Source organism: Pelecanus crispus, chromosome 12, assembly GCF_030463565.1.
Source record: "Pelecanus crispus isolate bPelCri1 chromosome 12, bPelCri1.pri, whole genome shotgun sequence".
Classification (NCBI taxonomy): domain Eukaryota; kingdom Metazoa; phylum Chordata; class Aves; order Pelecaniformes; family Pelecanidae; genus Pelecanus; species Pelecanus crispus.
Genome location: NC_134654.1, coordinates 9,750,224 through 9,762,681, shown reverse-complemented (window position 1 = coordinate 9,762,681; position 12,458 = coordinate 9,750,224). Strand labels below are relative to the sequence as shown.

The following is a 12,458-nucleotide window of genomic DNA, read 5'->3' as shown; positions in this document are numbered from 1 at the left end:
GGGCAAGTTAAGACTGGTGAAATCCTAAAGGATCTTCAAAGCTGTGAAAGAGTTGAACCTGCAATCCCCCAAACTCTAGATTTTCTCCTTGATTAGAAGCTACTGAATCAGGGAAGTTTTTCAAAGGTGCTAAGCACCTATCTCACACCACTTGCCTTGGAAAAAAGCATAAATCTCTCCCTCACTGGAGTAAGGCAGAGTAAACCAACACTGAACACTTCTGTAAAACCTCAGGTTACAAGCTGAGCTGAGATACACACAGTTAAAAAGAGATAAGACTTGAGCTTTACTGTGAACCACAGGAACATCAGGGTGCTCAGTAAGTAGTACAACCAGGTGAAAGACTCAGAGCCATACAAGGCAACAGCACAGGTTGAAAAGGCATTAAGCTGCCCAGAGATTTACGTGCCCTTCTGAGTAAAGGGCAATCCAACAGAATGAGGAGATGGACTTCACATTCAGCGCAACATAGCTTAAAATGAACAAAAAGGAATTGTTCATCTAACCGAATTTTCTTCATGGCCCATTTCCCTGTTTCAGCCAACACTTTCGTAAACTGCAAGGACCTGATTTTCAAGCCAACCTCTTTCACTACACTTGCAGTTTTCTGGGTGCTGCTCTGTGAAGGCATAAGGCACAATACTTTGATGCCTAAATACTTGATACATGAGCACAATCAAGTTCTCAGACATCTAAGCAGCTTGAACTACACCAGATGCAGAAATTAAACAGTCAATTGCAGAAAACTGTAAGCACATGGAAATCTATTTCTACAAATATAACCTCTACAAATCCTCAATTTACTGTTATTGTATAGATCATTTGTGAGAACAGCAGCAGAGGTTATGATACGTCCTTAAACACAGAAGTGCTTTGAGAACAATGAGCGATTACTGATTCCCCTTCTTCAGATGGGAAAAAGTTGAGTTACAGTGAAGCGACTGACTTCGTGCATTACAGCAAAGCTAAGCCAGAATACAGGGCTGTCATTCACAAATATGGAAAATGCCATGCAGACATCAAGACACATGCCTCAGTCATAAATATATCCATCAGCAGGCAAAAATCTACCACTGACATGTTTTTATTGTTTTCCTCACTGTAATCCTCTGGTTGAAAAGCGTTTCTTGTGGATTCCTATAGTCACACAAAACAAATACTTTTGCACACTCCTCACTTCCTTGTATTTTGACATAAATTCTGCATCAATACCTATTTTGTGAGTGCATACAAGTTCCTTACTTGCTGGCAGGGCATTTGCAGTGCTGCTATCATTCACATATCTCCCAAAAGCTGCACATACGTAACAGACGCATGTGGGTGTATGCAGAAAGGGCAATACGGTGACTCAAGTGATTTAATTTATGCCAATTACCCAATGCTAAACCACTCCACTGCAGAAATATGCTGACAATGATTGGTGCACAGGTAACCAATATATTTGGAATGAGCAACCATATTTACAACATGCTGACTGACTTACTCATGCAGAATTAGAAAGCAGGGGAACTGGAGGCTGATTTTGGTTTCTGAAGAGATTCAGATCTGGATCACAGAGAGGGTGACAGGCAAAATAGTCATCTGCCAGACATGGAATGAGTACATTGACAGTGCCAGTTACATCTGTAGAATGACAAATTTCCAAATGCATTGGATGCTCCTCAGATTTGAAATAGCTACATAAAAATGACGTAAATTAGTGCTCACCAGCCAGTATCACTCCCAGTGAATGCACTGGACAGGAATTTCCTCCAAATAATGCTGTTACAAGGTTCCTCTTACAATCCTTGTGTAAAGCAGGAAAACTGTACAAAGTTTTCCTATTGTGGTAAAGAATGACTCGGTTCCATCAATACCATTGAATCAGAGTCCCAATACAGTGAAATCATCTGCTACAAATAACAGGTTCATTCTTCTCCCCCAGTTCTTCCTCAAATCCTCCTCCCTGGCTTATCCCATGCTTACGGACTCAAAATACGTTTAGTATTTGAACGACATTCTCTGAAGCAGCAGTAACCAAATTTAAGTCATGAGATTCTGATTTCAGTTGGCAATAAAAGCTGTCTTATAAAAGCATAATCTACATAAAGACATGAATGGTATTGCCCTTCTGAGAGCATATATATTTAAGACTATGGACAATGCAGCTATTTAGCTGTAACAACTAGGCAAAACATAAAAAAATCTAGAAGAGTATTAGGGAATTATTTGTAGTTGGTTCTATGCTGTGCCTGGTTTTGAAGCTCTGTATCTAGGATTAAAGAGCTAATGCCTCTTCTTATCCTGCTGAAAGATCTCTTCTGGATCTTTGGTTAGTATGCATCTTATTGGAACCTATACAATAAAACTATGCAGAAATTTGTTACAGTAAGCTAGAACCCCCAGTCTTCCATCTCTAATCAGTCAGTCAAAACTTATGTTTTTGTCATCTCTGAAGAGGGACAGCTGGGCAGCAACCTGAGACAAAAAGTGGTCCTTTCACAAGAGAGGCCTAATCTTTTCATTTTTTATATAGGAAAAAAAAAAAATACAAACAACAAAACAACTCCAAAATTCTTATGCTGCTACTCATTTGGACCACAGACATACCATGAACCACTTAGAAACTGGTCCCAAAACCTTTATGTATACAATATAGACAACTGCTATTTTTTGTGTGTGCATTTATAGACATGTACACCCATAGGCACATCTCTTCCCCTCTCTGAGTGTATGTGAACATGACAACCAACATAAACAAATGGGAAAGTCAGATATTACCCATGCAGAGCAAGCACCGTCCTCCTCCACAGCTGTAGCAGGACACTTCTACCACTTCCTCTGCACTAGATTTTCCCCCAAGTGCTTTTTCCTCTCTGTCCTACCCCAGGGTTCTCAGCAGTTTAGTGAGACAAAAAGGGCTGACACCAGCCAAATTCTTCTCTACATTATCCGTGCTTAAAAGCAGTACAGGCAGCTAAGACTTTTAACTGAATTTCACTGTTCCCCAAGCAGAAATTGATATATATTAAAGAAGCTTATTCCTTTCTACATTACTTTGGAACTTTTCTGTAATTTGTTCATCTGTGCAAATAGTTCTTACTCTGGCAGGAAAATTGAAAATATCTGAGTCAGCTTTCAGCACCTGAGCTTATTCTTTTTCCATAGGTTAAGCCCAGTAACCTCAATACTTCAGTGTCTTCTTCTCTTGGTCAGTGCTTCCAACTGAAGTTTTTTCAAACAAAGAGCTATTTCAGCAAACAGTTTATTTATGTCTTTAATTTTGGTTAGCAGTTATGTCAGAGATGTCTGCACCTCCATGACAGCTGCCAACATCTCCTCGTTTGTAGAGATGCAATGGTTTTATTTTGAAGACTAACAAACCCAAACAAAAAAGAAACCAAATCCCCCAAAATAGATAATGAGTTTTAGAAGGGATACAAATCCTCATGCTTCAGGGAAGGCACCGATAACTAATAGGAATGTGCAACCTACTAATTTCTAAATTTCTTAAACTACCAGCAAACTGCAGGTAACAGCAGCGATAGATCATGGGGAGAGATGCAGCTGGTCTGATTACTGTTGCCAATGACACTATCCCACTAGAAGCTACAGGCCTGACACAATCCTTTCAGAATTTTCATCTCAAAAAAGCTTTCATGATTTGAGTTAAATATTTATAATATGCCAAAAGACAGTTCATTTATTTTCTCTGCAGAGTACGACATGGTTTATATTCACATTTTCATACTGACTTTACTCTCAATCTCATGCACACATAAATGTTTGATGGCCTAGGACACGTGACTAGCTTTAATCATGTTTGGACAAACCTCCTAATTATACATTTATCCTAGTTGTATAGGCCATTGAGTGAGTAATACATGTTTTAATAGGTCTAATTACGGCTTTAACTTCTTTCTCTTTTTTTAATTAGTTAACAAAAGGAATTAAGCCACAGTGCTCTAAAAGATTAGCTGTCAGTGATAAACCTATAATCTGCCAAATACGTGTACAACTCTGAACCACGAGATTTACTGTCTACAGAATCATATGATCCTTAAGCTTCGGTTATTAAGTATTTGCATTTGAACGTGGAGTAGCTTGTAAGGGTCTCATAAAACAAGCTGAATACATGCTTCTTTCATATTAGGGACACACAGACCAATGAGATCACACCGAAATAGCTAACCTAGTAGAAATTACTAGCATGGATGCACAGCACCAGTGCAAGCCATGTTGTGAATGGATGTTGCTGATCTAAAAGAAGGATCTTTTATACAGCTACAGCAATTGCACCTGCACCCTTTCCTATATGAGGATATTGAGTTAACCTCCTACAGTTTCTGCATTTAGCTTCTGTAAAAGAGGGCTCAGCACCATGAAATTCCATATTTGAACTGCTTAGGTTTGCCATATTTTCCTTCTTTTATTATATAAACATTATGCAGCAAACAAGGATATAGAATCAGGGTTTGCACCCTTGGAAGGAAGACGTGCGTAAGGAAAACCATCCATGCCACCAGGCAGCTAGGATTGCTGCACAAAGCCTAAAATACATGTATGTGGAATGACAATGAACTAGGAGAAATCATTGGAATTGATTTAATTTCCCTGAGTTACTAGAGCAAACTCAGTTGAACTGTCTGCAGTTACACTCTTGTATTTCTACAGCTGGCAGGGTCTTGCACTGACAACATCCAGGGTACCACAGGAGTCACAAGTGATCAGTTAGATCAACCGAAGATAGATAAATCTGAAATACTGCAGGAGTCAGCTGATCAAAGTAAAACCCACAGGGCTCAAATGTATGTTCAAGGGCTGCACAACAGTGGTCCCTTTTGACAGCTACACTCATGTGTAAGCACTTGCCTTTCCCGAACAGAACCTGTATTTTCTGGCCAGGCAAACACCACTTCCCTTTGCACTCCATTAAGTTTTCCCAACCGTATCAGTACTTTGCAGGGATCTAACTGGTTAGAGATGACACACCACACCCTTCACTGCAGGTACGGCAAACATGCACCATTAACCATGACGCAAACCAAACCAGGAACATGCTTCTTAGTATCAGTATGGTGACTAAGAACATTGGCTCCTGTAAACTCACAGTTCAGGTTCCAGCTCATTAGCTGAGAGTCACTAGAAGAGCTGAGCAATGGAATGACATTACAAACGCAGGTGACATATTTGCTTAAACACTAAACACTCCATTTCTCTCAGCCCTCCCAGTAATGATGGGGCCACCTTTAAGAACCTGAAAGTTTCCAAGTTGTTTGACATCGACATACCATGAAAGACGAGATGACATTAAATGATGATGTTCATGTTTTAAATTCCATACTGTGCCTGGATGGATGACAAAGGCTACAGCAGAACAGATAAGCCTAAATACATCTTCCACCTCTCTGCACCCCTAAAGCTTTACAAATTTTGAATACATACAACCAAGGCACCTGGCTTCCATTGGTGGATTCAAGTCCAGGGTCCACACACTTGTTAGGAATGGTGTGTCAAATCTAGATACGGACCACAAAGTCACACGCCCTACCTTCTCAAATGTGAATGGTTCTAACTCTCCTTTAATAAAAGGAGAATAACTATTGTAAAGAGCTAGAGTACTACATATTTAGTAGTGGTGAATTGTTCTGTGCCAATCCTGAAGAACATGTCTTCCTGTCAAGTCCATCCCAGACTTTTAAGTAACTGAATGTTCATGCCAAATTTTGGCCTTTTGGTACCTTACCCTTTGGGAGATCTTTGCGCAGGAACAAAGGAAGATGAGTATCTACCTTTATCTACAAGTAATCTTAACTAATCCCTCATGGGGATTGCCAGCAGAGAGACCAAAATAGAAAATAACATGGGGGCAGAACTGTTTACTGTGATGTTTTGTTGGTCATTACTTTTCTCCCCCATTAATAGGTATAGTAAGCATTGTTTTCAGGATTTCCTACAACCACCAAAAGGAGTTGATTATGTTTCATCTCTGGGTGGCATAGATAGCAACTAGCCAGGGTACATGCTTGTGTGGAGTCTGGTTGGCAACAGGTTGATGAGTTATCAGCTCTGATGCAATGCTGCGAGCTATCAGTATTTTATCTGTTTTCTGTAGAGATGCAAGTGCACTTAGAGGTTCATGCTACAGTTAACTGTCTGATAAATGTAACTATAAACTACCCTTCTCACCTCCAACAAGATGTTTTTCCTTTATCAGATGTGAGTCATGCTGGCAGGTAGCCTGGGGGAGATTCACCACAGTTGCTGGTTCTTTTGCCATTTGGCCCACTGCAGAGATGTGATTGGGTTTAGACTCCTCTCTTCTTCCCTCATTGTGCGTGTCATCACTTGCCCATAACTACTTTTCACTTCCCTTCTCTTTACAATCACAAGTGCCTTTTAAGTCACTACTGCACACCACATTTCCCGTCACTTCTATCACCACTGGATTTAAGTTCTGCAGTTTCCTCCCTTCAAATTCAACTCATGATGCCAAGCCCATCTTTTATCACCATTTTCAAACTGTTTTTCTCCTTTGCATGCATGTCATAGAATCAGAGAATAGTTGAGATTGGAAAGGACCTCTGGAGATAATCTAGTCCAAGCCCCCTGCTCAAAGAGGGGTCAACTACAACAGGTTGCTCAAGACCATGTCCAGTTGAGTTTTGAATATCTCCAAGGATGGAGAAGCCACAACCTCACTGGACAATCTGTTCCAGAGTTTGACCATCCTCACAGTAAAAATGTTTCTTCTTAAGTTTAAATGGAATTTCCTGTATTTTAGTTTGTGCCCATTGCCTCATCTTTTCATTGGGCACCATTGAGAAGAGTCTGGCTCCATCTTTACTGCCTCCTATCAGGTATTGATACACATTGAAGCAGCACTACAGGCTCTCTAGGGACAGAAGCACAGTTCTAGAGTGAGGATGCCACTTTAGCAAATGTAAGCTATTCAAAGTCTCAGTTAAATCCATACGGCAGACACCATCTCATCTACTGTGTCTCTGCTGCATTCACCCTAAACGGGTTTTTCTTCACTTTGTTTTCCTGACGACTGCTTGGGCATGGGAAGTATACAAGTTTAAATATTTGTGTCCAATGAAGGATGCTTCTCTTACCCAAAGGTCTTCCCCTGAACTCTGAAGGGCAGATCACTAACATTGAAGTGAAAACGCCCTAGGCCTTCCTTCAAGTATTCACACATTCACATTTGTTTTATTCACACATGCTTATTATATGTTGGGTAGAGGTTATAAGCATGTTACAGATAAGATCAGGACACCATGTCAAGATTTAATAGCAAGCTACTGAGTTACTGAAATCTTAGTACACTTCATTAATCATTTGCTCAAGGGTCAATATATAAAGCCTTTGCAATTAGGATGGACTTATACTATAGCTTCTAAAGCCATTCTGATTCTTCTACAGCATCCATCTACGCTACGTCAAACACTTTGAAACTTCAGATCATTTTGGATGCATTAAGTGTCCTATCAATTCTCAGCTCTAAGCACCTCACCTTTGAACAACTCCCTTTTGGGAAAATTCAGCTGGTATTCAGAGACCCGCAAGGAGGAGAACAGAGACTACAGCAAGTAGAAAGAGAACAAAATACATATTTAAATATAGAAATGAGCAAGGGAGATGAAGCAAAGTTCACTCACCTTTCCTTTGATTGTCTCTAGTATTTGCTAATGGCTTTAGTTCTCCCAGGTGACCTGTTCAGGCACACTTAATTGAATGTGGAAAGTTTTATTTGGAAATGTACCTAAGACTCTGGCTGATTAAAGTGTCCTCATTTTATGAGATTTATATTATTATTTAGTACTTAAAAATAACCAGTTTTTAAGAATGCAAGATATTCCTTTTTCACTCATCACACCCTTCAATCAGCAACTAAAGTGTTTAACAACTGGATACCTACAGACAGGCTCTAAAGTGAAGCACCTAATTAAGCACTCTGGAGAAAAAACAAAAACACCCTGGAAGCAGCAAGACTCCCAGAGCACCTCCCAGAGCTGGCAGGGAGCTGCTGTGTGCTTCGCAAGTACAAATATCAGGGCCAAGATTTTCTTAGCTACTTGCAAATCTTGAACGTGAAATTCCCTTTCAACATTAAAACTGCAGCGTCTGAAATCCAAGTTCCCACCACTGCCCTCCCTTCAAAGCTGTGGCAGTCCTGAGAGACTCTTCTATTACTTTTCATTCATCTTTGGTTAGCCACAGCTCTTCCCTCCACCCCCCTCCCCCCAAAAAAAAAGAAAAAAAAAAGGTAAGCCCAATTCCCACTCTCCATGCAATTAGGTAATGTAATTACAAGACAGTGGGTGATGAAGCAGCACCACTGGGTCCTGACAGTAGCCTCAGTTAAGACAAAGCAGCATTTCAGCTTACTAATTGAAGGGCTTTTCATCTGATTGACCTGCCTGTGGTAAAAATATTACATGACACTCAAATGGTGGGATTTATGTTCTTCTCAATTTAGTCTCTTGGTCATTAATACTGCATTAATGATAGGGGTCTGGAATGTAATTGGAAGGAATGTAACATATTAGCTTGCTTATTCACCAGAACACCAACCAGCGAAGTACCACGTGCATAGCTACTTATAAAATAGATCTTAAAGAAAAAGGTTGATGTTTTCAAATAAATCATAGGGATCATAAAAATCCCCATGTTGCCAGTGTCTGCTAGAACATTAAGTTAAAGCACTTCTTTTCATCCTTGTGGCTCTGGCATAAGACACAGAGGAGTCCATAGCATTTCACATGGCTGAAATAGCGGCCATTTACCTGTGTTACAAAACCATTACACGCAGCCTGGCCAGCATGTATCTTCCAAAGCTGTTCCATGAGAACCTTAATAGTTCTGGGTCAGCAACAAACTGTTGCTTTTTGTTCCAGATCTGTCAGGTGGAACACACTTACCAGCACTTGCAACAAATATAACTGGCATTAGGCAGATCAGTATCGCCATTCTCTTCCTGAGATGTGCAAAGACAATCATAACATAATCACAAAAACAGGGATTGGGAGAACTACAAAGTATTTTTGCAACTGTGGAAACAACGCAAGGTTCTTGACACACAAAAGTTTTCAAATACTAATAGCTGCAATATGACCTGGCGTACATGAAACTCAAGAATATTCACAGGCTGCTGCATTCCAGCCGCAGATGAGTCACAATCAAAGACTGAATCCAAGCAACCCAGCTATAAACAGATACCAGTTTTTTCAGAACAAATAGTTACAGGCAGTGACACATAACACTAACATCATCTCCACCTTCAATGATGTCTATAGAAATGTGTGAGATCTAATTGCATCAACCCGATGGGCTGTCTTAGCTCAAACACTCTTTGGTTTGGACTAATTCTTAAACTGAAATTAAGTCAAATCCGACAGGTAGGTTTCATTCTTGGAGAGCACAACCCCATGTTCCTACCCCAAGACAATTGCAAAAACTATGATTTCTCAGCACCCTTTGAAAAAAGCATCAGCCAACTGACTGAGACACCCAGGTGCGAATGTTTTGCCCTAACTATATGTATTTTCAAGGGCAGAACAAGTTTTGAGAGCCCATGAAGGACACATTTTAATGGAATGCCTCAAGGTTTAAATGAAATTACCACAAACAAAGTTATAGTCCCACCAACTTCACTTACTGTTGGTTCTGCTGATTCTTGGCATATTTTACTTCCCATACGATAAAAATTTAAGTACACCAGCAGGTCAGACCTTTTAGGCAACTTTGCTGAAAAACCATCCAAACCATTCCAAAGTCTGAATTTTTTTCTTCCTGCTTTGTTTTCATACTTCTCTGGCTTGCTGACTCAATCAAGTTCCAGAAGCGGCCAAGTAATGTGAGAAAGGCTGACCTTGCAGTATGTTTGGCCTACATCTGAGAGATGTCTCACTTTCAGCATCAAATTTCTAGAGAGAAACTGATGCATCTACCAATTCCTCCTACCTAGCAGCTTCTTATTCATGATCTTCTTTGAACAGTTGTTATATTGCCACTTGAAGCGTTATTAATTGGCAAGGTTTGGTCATGCTGTAGCTTCATTTCATTCTCTACAGCCAACCTATTTGACAAAATGACAATCCTATTTAACTATATTAAATGCATTTGCATGTTTTGTCACTATCTTCTCAGGAGACTTCGTCAATCATGTTTTCAGACATGATGATCAGCACCATTCCCAGGGATTTCCAGCTCAAACTCTATTACAGGGGTTTGAGATTAGTGCTCTAATTCAATGTTATCTAAATTGCAAATGCAGTGTTTTGTGTAGCATGTGAACTTTATGCATTTAAAAGAAATGTCAACACTTCAAAAGACTAATTTAGCACCTGGTACTATAAGACATTTCCCATCTTCACACTGTTTGCACATTACTCAGAACACAATGGTCCTTTTTTCAGCCTTTATGCATGACCCAGGGGGCCACAGATTGTGTGTGCCATTGAAGAAGCACTTACACTTCCTGTAGTATGACTGATGCTTTTGTATCAGCAGGCAACCAGGAGCTCAACCAAAGAAAGGCGGAATCCATACTTTTGCATCTGAACACAAGCCAAAGAGGCTGAATAACACTTTCCCTCTCTCCTGCATCCTGTTTTTCAGGACAATATGCACAACCTTCAAGAACCAACAAGGCCCTGCTAATACAAAGTTTAGATTTGTTTCCAGGCCTCCTAATGAGCCTAAAACTGAGCTGAATGAATTGTTTCCTTTGTCTGTGAGGCATCATTAACCAAAGTCTCCTGAAGCATCATGCTTCTTTCCAAGTCATAAGCCTCAAGAACACAAGCCATAAGCTGCCTCATTTACATCCATGCTAAGTACATGTCAGCTTACATCCTTAAAACCGGTAACATTTCTCCAGACCCATATTTGAACACCCCAGTGAAGCACGAAGGGACATGTTCTACCCCAACAACTTGGCATCCTCTCAATATCCTCAATACACAATTATCTGGGAAGTTTATTTCCAAAGGAACAGGATCACATGGTGCCATCCAGACACTGCAGGAGTGACATGCTTTGCCTTTTGAACTCATTTGACCAAACCAGACTTTGCCACTACTGAAGCACAGCATGCAACAGTGGAGCACTGCATTGGGAATGACTTGTGTTCCTCAGGTCACAACCATGACTGCAAGGATCACGTTAAGCTGATAGGAAATTTTATAATTCCTTACTATATATTTTAAAATTTGTTTGGAAACTTACATGCAGCACTACTTTTTTTTTTACTTTTTTTTTTTTTTTAATTCTTTTTTTTTCCCCAGCTGGTTCAGTCTGTCTATTTAAGGAGAACTTTCCCTTTCTTCCATTCCTGGGATGTTTTGAATGAGACTGAGCTTAAGATGCTGCAATAATTATTTATAAAGCATAATGTTAAAGCATTATAGAGACTTCCACTAAGACACGGTTGAAGCAATAAGACATCTTTTTTGTGTTCCATCAGCATGCTCTGGGTTTAGGCCTCTGCTGCAGTATGACAAGCAGAATATACATTTTAACAGACAACACAAGAAGAAGGAATGCTTCCAAGACACACACAGCCTGGCAATGAAATAAATATGCCTTCTTCCCCCTGCCTCCTCAGCAAATAACTGACCCAGGTGAGATTTCCTGCCCAGGCACAATAAAAGCAGGACAGGCAGGATGGTAGTTACAGGCAGGCATTGCTTCCAAACCATCCATTAACTGACATAGTAGCTGAACTTTCCTAATCTTCAACCTAGAGACTGTAAATTCAGGTTTCTGCATAAAAATGGGACAAAGCTGTAAAGGTCTTTGGCCTGTAAAGATCTTTCATGCCAGCACCACAGTCCCCAGCTGTTGTTTCTAGGCATTTTCATGATCCAATGAAACAGCATCAAATGTAAGCACATTGATTTAAAATGATACAGGGTCTGACTCAATTCCCACAAAGACACAGAAAAGGTTCCCACAGACTTCCAAAGCAAGAGCTGAATCAGAACCACAATCACAGACCCTATGATAATAATTTCAACATCTTCCAGTAACCTAGATAAGCAATGGGTTTCTAAAAAAGAGGGTAGACAATTACGTGGAGCCCTCACTGAGACCTACTGCAAATCAGCATTAAGCGTCAAGCCTATTTCTTGATACTCTCCCAGCACAAACCTCTGTCCACCTGCTCTAGAAAATGCCTGAGCTCTGAGGAGCAGTTCTGGCATTTCAGTGCAAATTGCTGCCTTCATTTTAATGAACTAGCAAAAGAAGCCTGTGCAGCAGCATGCTTCAGTTCAGGTGAGTTATGACACTCAGCAATAGAAACATCTCTTCTTCTTTTAGATCCACAGCATTTGATTCAGATATTGCATGCTTTCAGACCAATTAATGACCCAAAAGTAGGTAGCAGAGGGCAGGAAGCACACTTATAACAGCACATGATGGGGGTTTTGATTTGAGATTTGAGAAGTTTGAATGGGACATGGTGCCAA

General features: G+C 40.2%; 1 protein-coding gene across 1 annotated transcript in view; it reads right to left on the bottom strand.

Moving 5' to 3' along the window:
* LOC104033656 (sphingosine-1-phosphate transporter SPNS2-like) overlaps positions 1-12,458 on the bottom strand; it is a 138,287-nt gene that overhangs the window by 52,273 nt on the left and 73,556 nt on the right. The gene's annotated exons all lie outside the window — the stretch shown is intronic.